Source organism: Oncorhynchus masou, chromosome 29 (genome assembly GCF_036934945.1).
Source record: "Oncorhynchus masou masou isolate Uvic2021 chromosome 29, UVic_Omas_1.1, whole genome shotgun sequence".
In the NCBI taxonomy this organism is placed as follows: domain Eukaryota; kingdom Metazoa; phylum Chordata; class Actinopteri; order Salmoniformes; family Salmonidae; genus Oncorhynchus; species Oncorhynchus masou.
The window spans coordinates 10,017,927-10,031,882 of NC_088240.1; the positions used below are offsets into that span (position 1 = coordinate 10,017,927).

The 13,956-nt window shown below is 41.0% G+C and overlaps 1 protein-coding gene across 1 annotated transcript in view; it reads right to left on the reverse strand.

The window, feature by feature from the left end:
• The window catches only part of LOC135518967 (anion exchange protein 3-like), a 100,927-nt gene extending 97,623 nt beyond the window's left edge, over positions 1-3,304 (reverse strand). Inside the window, exon 1 of the mRNA XM_064943953.1 lies at positions 3,073-3,304. The gene's annotated coding sequence lies outside the window, so the exon portion shown is untranslated. The remainder of the gene's footprint in view (positions 1-3,072) is intronic.
• Between the last annotated feature and the right edge of the window lie 10,652 nt (positions 3,305-13,956).

Consider the following 13,956-nt stretch of genomic DNA (forward strand, 5'->3'; position numbering starts at 1 on the left):
AACATTTTGGCCATGTTCTGTTATAATCTCCACCGCGTACAGCCAGAAGAGGACTGGCCACCCCTCATATCCTGGTTCCTCTCTAGGTTTCTTCCTAGGTTCTGGCCTTTCTAGGGAGTTTTTCCTAGCCACCATGCTTCTACACCTGCATTGCTTGCTGTTTGGGGTTTTAGGCTGGGTTTCTGTACAGCACTTTGAGACATCAGCTGAGGTAAGAAGGGCTTTATAAATACATTTGATTGATTGATATAATGAATACGTTTCAAGTTTATACATTTATATGTTCTTCACGTACACAGGTGTAAAACAGTATAGTGAAATTCTTACCTGGAGAGCTCTTTCCCAACAATGCAATGGTAAGAATGATAATACTATACAATGAGTATACAAAAACAATCTATGGACAGCAGTGTAATGGAGTAATGTATCTAATCAATAATCACTTCAGCAGCAGTGTAAGTTGTGTCTGAGTGGGTAGAGACCTGTGGATGGGAATAGAGTAAGTGTGGATAGGCTGTGGGAGAGGGAGAGCATAGATGTTAGCCATTTAACAGTCTTATGACCAGGGGATAAGAGTCTTTGTCTGAGCCTTGATATTGTTGCACTGGTACCGCCTACCGGACAGGAGCAGGGAGAACAGTCCATGTCTCGGCTGGCTGGAGTCTTTGGACATTTTTCGGGCCTTTCTCAGACCGCCTGGCATGAACGTCCTGGATGGCTCAATAAGATAATATGGACACTTGAAAAATACTGCACTCACACTCTGAGATGCTTTAGGAATACGAGCCAAGGTCCCCCACGTCTATGAAATCTTATACAATATGATCTAAAATACAAAACTGATCCTAGATAAGTTTTCCCACTCTGAAATGCAGGTCCCGGTTAAAAAGTCTAAAAGTTGTCATTACATTGTGATAATGGCCACTGTAAGTAAGTATCCAGGCTAACACAAAGTAAGCCTGACAAAAACGGTGCCAGACGTTCAGCTGAGAATGCTGATCTGTCATTCAATGGGCACTTCAATGGTAGGCAAGCCGATAACACAGCTCACTTGAGGCGATATCGCCCCACTCTAGGCAAACTATTAGCCATCCTATCTGCTGATGTATGTGTCTATGTTTAGAGACTAGTGGGCTGCTGCAGAGACACTAGGATGGTTCACATTATAGAAAAACGGCCTCAAACAGACAGTGTTATGGTGCAGAAGACCTGGATCCGTTCAATTAGGTAGAACGTTCCAAAAAAAGCATTTTGGTTCAACTACCTGAGCAGTCTCACCGCCATTTGAAATCATTGACTCTGTTACAGACATGATGCATGTGATCTAGGCTGGGCAAAAGGCCAGCAGGCCAGGAATTAAAATAGCTACAAAATGCTGCTTTCCTCAATATATAGGCTTAGCTGGTTGAAGCTAAAGACTCTGACACAGACAAATATGCGAGCTTATTGTTGCTTATTCAGAATTCAATACACACTTAACCAGCATGGCTACCACAGCATTCTGCAGCGATACGCCATACCAATTAGTTTGCGCATATTGGGACTAGTTTGTTTTTCAACAGGACAATGACCCAAATCACACCTCCAGGCTGTGTAAGGGCTATTTGACCAAGAAGGAGTGTGATGGAGTGCTGCATCAGATGATCTGGCCTCCACAATCACCCGACCTCAACCCAATTGAGATGATTTGGGATGAGTTGGACCGCAGAGTGAAGGAAAAGTAACCAACAAGTGCTCTGCATATGTGGGAACTCCTTCAAGACTGTTGGAAAAGCATTCCTCATGAAGCTGGTTGAGAGAATGCCAAGAGTGTGCAAAGTCATCAAGGCAAAGGGTGGTTACTTTGAAGAATCTCAAATATATTTTGATTTGTTTAACACTTTGGTTTACTACATGATTACATGTGTTATTTCATCGTTTTGATGTCTTCAGTATTATTCTACAATGTAGAAAATAGTAAAAATAAAGAAAACCCTTTGAATGAGTAGGTGTCCAAACTTAGGCTACTGTACAGTAGATATCCTTATTGCCTAAAAACAGTATCATTGTATTTATTTATTTGACCTTTCTTTAACGAGGCAAGTCAGTTAAGAACTAAATCTTATTTACAATGACATGCTACCCCGGGCAAACCCTAACGACTCTGGGCCAATTGTGCACCACCCTATGGGTATAATTGTGATGCTGTTCAACTGCATGCATGTTAATTGATAAACATACTATATTGACATTGAAAACTCATAATAACAAGACCATGTGGTTTTCAACTAAATTCACTGCCCACCTCCCATTCTGCAGAACCAATAGGCTTGTGGAATGAAGTCATCACCTGATGTCAATTTATCCTCTGCTATCCTACCATCAATTTCATGGCATGGCATGAACAGATGGAAATTGGGTGAATAATTCAAGCGTTTTGTATTGACTGAAATATTACTAAGAATATTAGTAATAAGATTAAACTATTTTTGGTTAAACTTTTCATATAAATCCGAATTTGCCCAATAATAACGTGATGGGATGTGCTTTCATTCAACAAATCACAGTCCTTTGTTCTATGCAAATTAGCATTCTTATCTGCACGTTGATTTAGTGGCCGAAGTAATTGTCATAACGGTTTACCTTGTAAGGTGGCAGAAAAGCACAATTAAACTAATGACACAAATATAAAACCGTCAAATGCAGCGCCAAGCCGCCTCCGCAGCAACCCATGATTCACCTGCATCGACACAGTGAATATCTTGCGATACACAGCGCTATCACCCGTCTGTAGTCTATGGATAACCTGCGTGGACCCTTAGATGATCATTTACAAGGTTGCATTTGAATGTTGCATGTCATCATCAAATCATTTATTTCAGGTTAATATTAAACGTAAATAGGCTACTTTGATGACTGGATAAACGTAGTTCTGGGTGCTTGGGAGAAGCGGCGACTCCTCCTACCAATTTCCTTGAGTCAAGACGATGGCAAGTGGTCTTTATTGTTCTTTCCGAATAGCATAGCAACATTGTATGTATTTTTTATATGGTCTTGGTCTGAACGTTTTGTCAATCGGATTTGAACGCTTACCTGTGAATTTGGAGAGCTGTCCAGTTGGAAACGGGAGGAAAGGCTTGCAGTCAAATTGCGCAGCAATCGCGATGATGCTTCATATTGAAAACACGCTGCTGGTATGCAGCCAGCTGCTTAATAGAATGATGCTTTAACCACGTGACCAATGAAGCAACCTTCCCCAAGCATCTGGGCCAAAACAGAATAGTCCACTTCTAGTAATAGTAGTAAAATCATTATTTTGTGAATATCGCTAGCTGCAAAAGAATACCATTGTGGATACCATTTTTATGGTTCTGTGTCCAGTATGAAATAAGTTAGAAGTAGTTTCACAAGCCAATGCCAACAAGCTCAATGACCGGACGTTTACAGGAACAGATAGCAGGTTAGCTGTTCCTGTTTATCCGCCTCTGGGGGAGTAGATAAAGGGCTTCATTGCAAAGTCTCGGACTATCTCTTTAATATGGAGCAGAAACAGTCATTGGAGCTAATTACAGGGGGTTTTATGTATAGGAAAATTCTTAGCTGGGCCTTCTAAGTGGCAATTTTTGGGATGAAAAAAACTGTTTGTCAACTTAAAAAGCACGCAGAAAAGATGTTGAACGAAACATATTTTAAATAATACGATATTTGACAACTAATAGTCAAATTAAAGCTAGACAGTCAGGGAATCGAAAATCCATAACATGCATTTAATTACTTCATAACTGCAAAATTGTCTCTCAGCTCCATGCCAAACTGTGTAGAATTGCTGGAAATGTATGCTACCAAGATAGCTTTCAAGCTAATAGACGATGTTAGAGTTAACACTTTGTCTTCCAATACAAACACATTGCGTGGCCGGTTTGCCTGGGTGGAGGTCCCTGGGCAGAGCTGCTCATTTCCAGAGACTAACAGCACATGCCTTCAGCTCTTTTTTTCCTTCTGCTTTTCACACATTTTAAAAAGCTAATAGATGAGACATAATCATATTAATTAATTATCTTAATTATATTAAATATAAGTAATTATATTAATTGGTATAAGGTCTGGTAAGGACTGTTATGTAGCATGTTTGAATCTATAAGATATTGATTTCTACTTTATAATAGCTGCCTGTAATTAGCATGTAAGACTACAGTGTAAAATAGAAAATGCATATTTTTTACACAGAGGTCTGTGTAAAAGTGCATAGGGTTTACGGTTTAGAGGTCGACTTGGATTTGGGTCAGAATGTAGAGTAGAGAGGCAGGGCAGGCTGTTTCAGCGTTAGCAATACACACTTTGCTCACTAGGTGGAATACTGATACCAGATATAAAAAGTAGTTCAGTTATTTCACAATTCTGAGGCAAATGCCAAACATTCTATAACATGTTTAACTAGTCACATAAAATAAAAACTTCAAGAACTTTCTTTCAATACTGAAATATTGTGAAATGAACAACAACCAAACCAGGCAAAAACAAACAGGATAGGGTTCTTTGAGGAGTGTTAAGCCAAAAGATGAAGAGACTACATCTCCCTCTTTATCAATGAACTATCGATTTCATTTATTTTCATGTTCTTCCATTTGCAGACAGCAAGTTGTGACCCAGGATCCTGGAATGTCAACGCCTAGATGGAGGCCATGGTGTCGGCCTAATTATAAACAGGGGGAGGAGGGGGACTCCATCACTGTGACGGGTGGAAATCTGGAAGACAGATTGTCTGAAGTTGCTGAAGTGTGTCACTGCTACAAACAGAGCCAAGATGGAGGAGCAGGCTTGGAGAAAAGGCTCTACCAGGGTCGTGTTCAATAGGGCACACCATAGAACACACCGTTGCGAAACGTTTTGGGAACAGAAAACTAAAATGTGTGTTTCTTATTGGAAGAGTTCAGGAGCTTTCACTTCAACCCATTTTCTTCCTACTGGACAACACCCATGGCAAGACTGCGTAAAAACAAAGATAGAGTCCACTTTTTTCATCAGTTAATTAAAGGTTAATAAAAGCTCATGTTGAATTTTATTCTTGTTCCCTTGTGGAAAATAAAATTGCAGAGAGGTGGAATCCAGTTCCAGACCGGCCCCTAGAATGTGGTTTTAAACACAAATCCACAAGACTTCTGGATAAATGTTGACACTCCATCCCCCTGTCTTGCGACGCCAGCTAAGTGAAGCTATGACGAGAGCCGTTTTCAAACAAAAAGTTCCTAGCAGTGTCAAACGACGCAGGGGTGGGGGTTGGGGAATAGTTGTGGAAGAATCCTATTGGTATTCATCAAGTGTCTTACATGGGAGATATAAGATACAATATCAAGTTTGGAGGAGCCGTTATAGTACAAACATTAAACATACTGTATTGTAGATATATACTGTAGATTACGTATACATTTTTAATTAATGCCTTGGCTTTTAATTTTACAATGCTCCTCAGCTTTGATAGCCTTAATGCAAACCTTAACCAATGCTAAAGATACACAAAATTAAGGTTGATTATCATTTCATAGGAAAGTGTAAAAACAAAGTGTAAACACACTCCAGTCCACAGACAGTCCCACCCCCCTCCCCCTACATAGTCATTCAGATGGTCTCCCTCAGTAGTCCTGTGGGCTATAAGTATCCGTTGTCTCCCATCTCCTAGATAGTGGCCTAGGCACTGTGGTTGTGCCCGAGGGGCTAGGCTGTTTCTTCAGTGATTAGAGACCTAGCTCCCATAGGAGAGCACTGCTTAAAGACCACTGGGAAGACTAGTGTAGAGAACTGTTAAGAGGAGAGCACTGCTTGAAGACTTAGTTCTTCCCGGCATATTGTTAAATCGAGCAGGATATGTAAACAAGGGATATTTCACACCGGTTTGCACCAAAGAAGACACATTTCACGTTTTTAATGTGACTGATAAAGAATCTGAATCTGACTAGTGACTATATGAATCAAGCCCACAGAAAGTGAAGAGATGACCCTGCAGAGTCTCAGACATTATCCCAGAGTGCCTTTGTGCCCTCATGAAATGCATCTATTGTGCAATGAGTACTGCCTCGAACAATTAGCTGAAGCAGTATCTCCAAATACTGAATACTGTGGCTTCAGTGTAAAGAATCTCTGCTGCTTCCTGAGAGAATTGTGAAAGAACAACGTACAGTATGTGCCCGTTTTTGTATGTCTGTTATGCATGGATCTGCAGCTTTTCTCATTTTAAAATGTACATACATATTTGTTTTAAAATATAATACTGCAAAAATTCAATGAAAGAAATTGTCGATTTCAAACTAGCGGGCAAACTCAGATATGTTCAAAATAAAACACTTTCTCAAAACGTGTAAATTCTTTTGAAAAATAGAATCGTATTAAACATGCTGTCTTTTAATGCAAAGATTGTTGCTTTTTTTAGTGTTTTTCTTCAGAGTATAACGCAGCACATGTGCTGGAACAGAACATACAGCGAGGCCAAGGCAGACATTTTGAAAGAAAGTTGGCAGGAGAAAGGCTGCAAATGTGCAGATGATGAAAAACATGGCCCTTGAGATCCCAGTTCACGGGAACTAAATATTTAAAAGAACAGTTCTGGGGCAGAAGATGAATGCATTGTTGAAGCAGTTGAATCGTACATGTACGTATGTTAGGAGATGGAACAATGATCATTTTCCTATGTATGGTAAGTTACTGAATTTATCACAATATATTAATAGATTGACTTCGTGGAATCAAAAGTTTAAATCCGAATGTGTAAACTTGAAGCCAATCCAAACGTACAAGTACACAAGAGCACACACACAAATGCAGTAGGTGGAGTCCGATTTTAGTTTTGTTTTAGAGAAGGATAGCCATGTGAGGAGAGAGGAACAACCAAGGTTTCCTTCCAAAAAACCCTGTCTGAAAATTGCACAATTATATCATATTTCCAACAGTGCCTTGCACATTTAAGTATAGTGAGACCTTGTTGACTAGAGAAGCCCAAACAAATACTTAAGAAGCTCCTTAACAATAGGGACAGACTTAAACAGACAGAGAAGACGGTTCAACCAGCCGCACAAAGCAGGGAGCTGAACAGTAGAGGAACCGCAAACAAGACATCCGACTTTACAAACAACATCTGCACAGCCTCCACACCCACAAAGACCCCAAGGAGTAGATACATTTCAGGAGTCCTAGTTACACTCAGGAACAGAATGTACTCTGTTCTTTTCTGGCCTGAGCTTCCTACAAGAGAGAAGATTGAAGACTGGTTCTGGTCATTGAATCCTGACAGCCATGATAGCAAACTACAGAAATTGAGCCTGGAACATAGCCAACCTTATGGAAACTGAAAGCAACTTATTTTCACTTTTTATGTGGATCTGTTTTTGATCAAATTGGAACCCACTGGGCACTGACGTCAGTTCAATGTCTAGTTTTGATTTAAAATTGGTTGCTTTGTCAACCAACACCAATTCAACGTGAAATCAACAAAAACATTTCCGTCATTGGATTTAGGTCAAAGTTGTGTGAAAACAAGATGTTACGTTGATGACTTTTTCAATTCCAATCAGTTTTGGTTTAAATAACATGTTGATTCAAACTGTTTTTGTCCAGTGGGAAATTGTCTAAAAGAAGACACAGGAAATAACAAATGATTCACATTGGCTGCAAATACCAAAAGGTACTACATAATACCAAAACAGAGAGTCAGTTGTTAAAAAAAGCAACAATGGTTTAAAATTTCATGAATATGAACCCCAGCATGACTTTTGATCCACATGGGGGGAGGGGGGGGGGCATGTGAGCCATGTATCAAGGTGTCAGTCTTATTGTGGCCTGACATATCCCTAGTTCTCTTTAACGAGATGGCAGTATAAGGCCCTGACTACTGGGTAAACAGATTCCCAGACATGTCTACACAGAGGAAAACTGGGGCATGGAGCAAGAAGGACCTGGATAAACACTGGCAAACTGCACTAATTCTAACAGGTATTCATTCTGGCACGTATTCAGTTGGCACCATTAGAAAATAAATAAGGGGAGGAACTACCTCAAGTTTCAAGTTTTTATTAGTCTGTGTGTATAAGACCATCTCAATAATATATCATGAGGAAATTCTAAATTGATTCTAAATTATTTTCTCACAGTCGCTACTGGCTTTCTGTGTCTTTAAACTACATGGTACTACTAAATTCTTTATGTTTTGATTGGATTCTGACAATTATGCTTTTGGTTGAACAGGTCCTTAGAGGCCGTGGTTTATGAAGGGGAAAAAAACTGCAAAGTTGCGCAAGACTTGTAAGGAGAACGGAGCAATAACTCCTCTCATTCTCTCTCTCTCTCTCCTCTCTCTTCTTAACAATCCCTCAATTATATGAGCTAACTTGTATCAACTAAAGAAGTACAGTCACATTTAACATGGTAAATTCATGAGCACATATAATGTTGCCCCATGATAAAGGGGGCCATGACAGAAAAAGTTTTGGAAGCACTAATCTCAAGAAAAGTACATTTTAATGGCGTCACCATTAATTTATGTTAATTCGGAGTGGAGTAGAAATGTCACCAGAGCTGCACTCCAAAAAAATGCAATGCAACATTCAATTAAATGGAACAGGGCTGTTCGGAATCAACAGTTAATTCTTAGGACTAGGCCCCTTTTTTCTCAATTCCCGCCTGAATGACGTGCCCAAAGTAAACTGCCTGTAGCTCAGGCCCTGAAGCCAGGATATGCATATAATTGGTACCATTGGAAAGAAAACTTTTTAAGTTTGTAGAATTTTTAAAATAACGTAGGAGAATCTAACACAATAGATATGGTAGGAGAAAATCCAAAGAAAAACCAACCAGATTTCTTTGAGAGAGAGACCATCCTTTTAGAAAGGCAAGTAAAAGGTCATATTGAAAATTAGCTCCCTGGATGCAATTCCTATAGCTTCCACAGGGTGTCAGCAGTCTATGTTCAAGGTTTCAGGCATGTAACTTCAAAGACAAATAAGAAATATCAGTTTTAGTACAGGGACACCATCTTGAAAATTCATGTTTGCACGCACCATGAAGACAGTACACACCTGCTACAATCGGTTTCCTATTGAACATACTTCTTTCTGTAAGAAATATTATAGTTTGATTATATTTTAGGGTATATTTTAGGGTATATGAGGAGTAAATGGAAACGTATTTTGACTTGTTGAAACAAAGTTTAGGGGGTAAATTTTTGGATTCCTTTCTCTGCATGTTGAACGAGTGGATTACTCAAATCGATGACGCCAACTAAACAGATTTTTGGGATTTAAAGAAGAATTGTATCTAACAAAATGACACTACATGTTATAGCTGCTACCCTTTGGATGACAAATCAGAGGAAGATTTTCAAAAAGTAAGTGAATATTTAATCATTATTTGTGAATGTATGAAACTTGTGTGGGGCGCCATCCTCAAACAATCACATGGCATGCTTTCACTGTAATAGCTACTATAAATTTGACAGTTAGATTAACAAGAATTGAAGCTTTCATATAAGACACTTATATGTACCTAAATGTTTTAGTATCCATAATATTTATTATTATTTATTTGAATTGTGCGCACTCCAGCTTCACCCGAAGTTGTCCTGCTAGCGGGACGCCTAGCCCTAAACATAATGCAACATTAATTTAAACGGAACAGGGATGTTCAGAACGACCAGTTAAAAAACATAATGCAACGTTCAATTAAATGGAACAGGGCTGTTCAGAACGACCAGTTAAAAAACATGATGCAACGTTCAATTAAATGGAACAGGGCTGTTCAGAACGACCAGTTAAAAAACATGATGCAACGTTCAATTAAATGGAACAGGGCTGTTCAGAACGACCAGTTAAAAAACATGATGCAACATTCAATTAAATGGAACAGGGCTGTTCAGAACGACCAGTTAAAAAACATGATGCAACGTTCAATTAAATGGAAACTGTTCCGAACGACCTGTTGAACAACGTGGAGAGGTTGTGTTGTGGGTTCAAAATGCACCGCTGCCCTTCAAAATACGTCCCTCATAGCTTCAAGCCCAGCCTAGTCTCTCTACTTTTAATTGTCAAGGGCAATGCCTTTCTTGCTTGCTCCTTCCCAACAACGTAGTGATCAATATCAGTAGTGATCAATATCAGTAGTAATCAATAGCAGCAGTAATTAATATCAGCAGTTATCAATATCAGCAGTAATCAATATCAGCAGTAATTATTATCAGCAGTAATCAATATCAGCAGTAATTAATATCAGCAGTAATCAATATCAGCAGTAATTAATATCTGCAGAAATCAATATCAGCAGTAATCAATATCAGCAGTAATCAATATCAGCAGTAATTATTATCAGCAGTAATCAATATCAGCAGTAATTCATATCAGCAGTAATCAATATCAGCAGTAATTAATATCTGCAGAAATCAATATCAGCTGTAATCAATATCAGCAGTAATCAATATCAGCAGTAATCAATAGCAGTAGTAATCAATAGCAGTGGTAATCAATAGCAGTAGTACTATAAAAAAATATATAAGTTAAGGAGAACAAAAATACACAAGAAATAGAGAATAGGAGATAGTAAGTAAGCTGTATACAGGGACAGTTCCAGGGTCAGTAGCTATATACAGGGACAGTTCCAGGGTGAGTAGCTATATACAGGGTCAGTAGCTGTATACAGGGACAGTTCCAGGATCAGTAGCTATATACAGGGACAGTTCCAGGGTCAGTAGCTATATACAGGGACAGTTCCAGGGTCAGTAGCTGTATACAGGGACAGTTCCAGGGTCAGTAGCTATATACAGGGACAGTTCCAGGGTCAGTAGCTATATACAGGGACAGTTCCAGGGTCAGTAGCTATATACAGGGACAGTTCCAGGGTCAGTAGCTATATACAGGGACAGTTCCAGAGTCAGTAGCTATATACAGGGACAGTTCCAGGGTGAGTAGCTATATACAGGGACAGTTCCAGGGTCAGTAGCTATATACAGGGACAGTTCCAGGGTCAGTAGCTATATACAGGGACAGTTCCAGGGTCAGTAGCTGTATACAGGGACAGTTCCAGGGTCAGTAGCTATATACAGGGACAGTTCCAGGGTCAGTAGCTATATACAGGGACAGTTCCAGGGTCAGTAGCTGTATACATTGACAGTTCCAGGGTCAGTAGCTATATACAGGGACAGTTCCAGGGTCAGTAGCTATATACAGGGACAGTTCCAGGGTCAGTAGCTATATACAGGGACAGTTCCAGGGTCAGTAGCTATATACAGGGACAGTTCCAGGGTCAGTAGCTATATACAGGGACAGTTCCAGGGTGAGTAGCTATATACAGGGACAGTTCCAGGATCAGTGCCAATATCCTTATTACAATGCGCATGGATACTGAAGTGGTAGTGTTAGATATGTATGGGGGTGAGGTGACAATGCATCAGTATATACCATAAGTATTCAAAACATTAAGAACACCTGCTCTTTCGATGACACAGTCTGACCAGCTGAATCGAAGTGAAAGTTATGAACCCTTATTGATTTCACTTGTTAAATCTGCTTCAATTAGTGTGAAGCACTCCGCCAAAATGACAACTCAGTGCACTCACTCAGTGCACTCACTCACACTGACACAATTCATTTGCTCACACACACATAGCGCATATGCACATAACACAATATCATTAGGAAGGTGTTCCTAATGCTTGGTGTAATCAGAGTATATAAACAGGATAGCAGCAGCGTATTTGATGATTGTATGTGCGTGCTGTGTGTGTTTGTGCAAATGATCTGAGTGAGTGAGTGAGTCAAATAAAATAAAATCAAATCAAATCAAATTTTATTTGTCACATACACATGGTTAGCAGATGTTAATGCGAGTGTAGCGAAATGCTTGTGCTTTTAGTTCCGACAATGCAGTAATAACCAACAAGTAATCTAACTAACAATTCCTAAACTACTGTCTTATACACAGTGTAAGGGGATAAAGAATATGTACATAAGGATATATGAATGAGTGATGGTACAGAGCAGCATAGGCAAGATGCAGTAGATGGTATCGAGTACAGTATATACATATGAGATGAGTATGTAAACAAAGTGGCATAGTTAAAGTGGCTAGTGATACATGTATTACATAAGGATGCAGTCGATGATATAGAGTACAGTATATGCGTATGCATATGAGATGAATAATGTAGGGTAAGTAACATTATATAAGGTAGCATTGTTTAAAGTGGCTAGTGATATATTTACATAATTTCCCATCAATTCCCATTATTAAAGTGGCTGGAGTTGAGTCAGTGTCAGTGTGTTGGTAGCAGCCACTCAATATTAGTGGTGGCTGTTTAACAGTCTGATGGCCTTGAGATAGAAGCTGTTTTTCAGTCTCTCGGTCCCAGCTTTGATGCACCTGTACTGACCTCGCCTTCTGGATGATAGCGGGGTGAACAGGCAGTGGCTCGGGTGGTTGATGTCCTTGATGATCTTTATGGCCTTCCAGTAACATCTGGTGGTGTAGGTGTCCTGGAGGGCAGGTAGTTTGCCCCCGGTGATGCGTTGTTCAGACCTCACTACCCTCTGGAGAGCCTTACGGTTGAGGGCGGAGCAGTTGCCGTAGCAGGCGGTGATACAGCCCGCCAGGATGCTCTCGATTGTGCATCTGTAGAAGTTTGTGAGTGCTTTTGGTGACAATCCGAATTTCTTCAGCCTCCTGAGGTTGAAGAGGCGCTGCTGCGCCTTCTTCACGATGCTGTCTGTGTGAGTGGACCAATTCAGTTTGTCTGTGATGTGTATGCCGAGGAACTTAAAACTTGCTACTCTCTCCACTACTGTTCCATCGATGTGGATAGGGGGGTGTTCCCTCTGCTGTTTCCTGAAGTCCACAATCATCTCCTTAGTTTTGTTGACGTTGAGTGTGAGGTTATTTTCCTGACACCACACTCCGAGGGCCCTCACCTCCTCCCAGTAGGCCGTCTCGTCGTTGTTGGTAATCAAGCCTACCACTGTTGTGTCGTCCGCAAACTTGATGATTGAGTTGGAGGCGTGCTTGGCCACGCAGTCGTGGGTGAACTGGGAGTACAGGAGAGGGCTCAGAACGCACCCTTGTGGGGCCCCAGTGTTGAGGATCAGCGGGGAGGAGATGTTGTTACCAACCCTCACCACCTGGGGGCGGCCCGTCAGGAAGTCCAGTACCCAGTTGCACAGGGCGGGGTCGAGACCCAGGGTCTCGAGCTTGATGACGAGCATGGAGGGTACTATGGTGTTGAATGCCGAGCTGTAGTCGATGAACAGCATTCTCACATAGGTATTCCTCTTGTCCAGATGGGTAAGGGCAGTGTGCAGTGTGGTTGAGATTGCATCGTCTGTGGACCTATTTGGGCAGGAAGCAAATTGGAGTGGGTCTAGGGTGTCAGGTAGGGTAGAGGTGATATGGTCCTTGACTAGTCTCTCAAAGCACTTCATGATGACGGAAGTGAGTGCTACAGTAGTCGTTTAGCTCAGTTACCTTAGCTTTCTTGGGAACAGGAACAATGGTGGCCCTCTTGAAGCATGTGGGAACAGCAGACTGGTATAGGGATTGATTGAATATGTCCGTAAACACACCAGCCAGCTGGTCTGCGCATGCTCTGAGGGCGCGGCTGGGGATGCCGTCTGGGCCTGCAGCCTTGCGAGGGTTAACACGTTTAAATGTTTTACTCACCTCGGCTGCTGTGAAGGAGAGACCGCATGTTTCCGTTGCAGGCCGTGTCAGTGGCACTGTATTGTCCTCAAAGCGGGCAAAAAAGTTATTTAGTCTGCCTGGGAGCAAGACATCCTGGTCCGTGACTGGGCTGGTTTTCTGAGTGAGTGAGTGAGTGAGTGAGTGAGTGAGTGAGTGAGTGAGTGAGTGAGTGAATGTGAAGTGTCAGTGTGTGAGTGTGTGAGTGAATGAGTGAGTGAGTGAAGTGAGTGAGTGAGTGAAGTGAGTGAGTGAAGTGAGTGGTGGTGGTGGTGG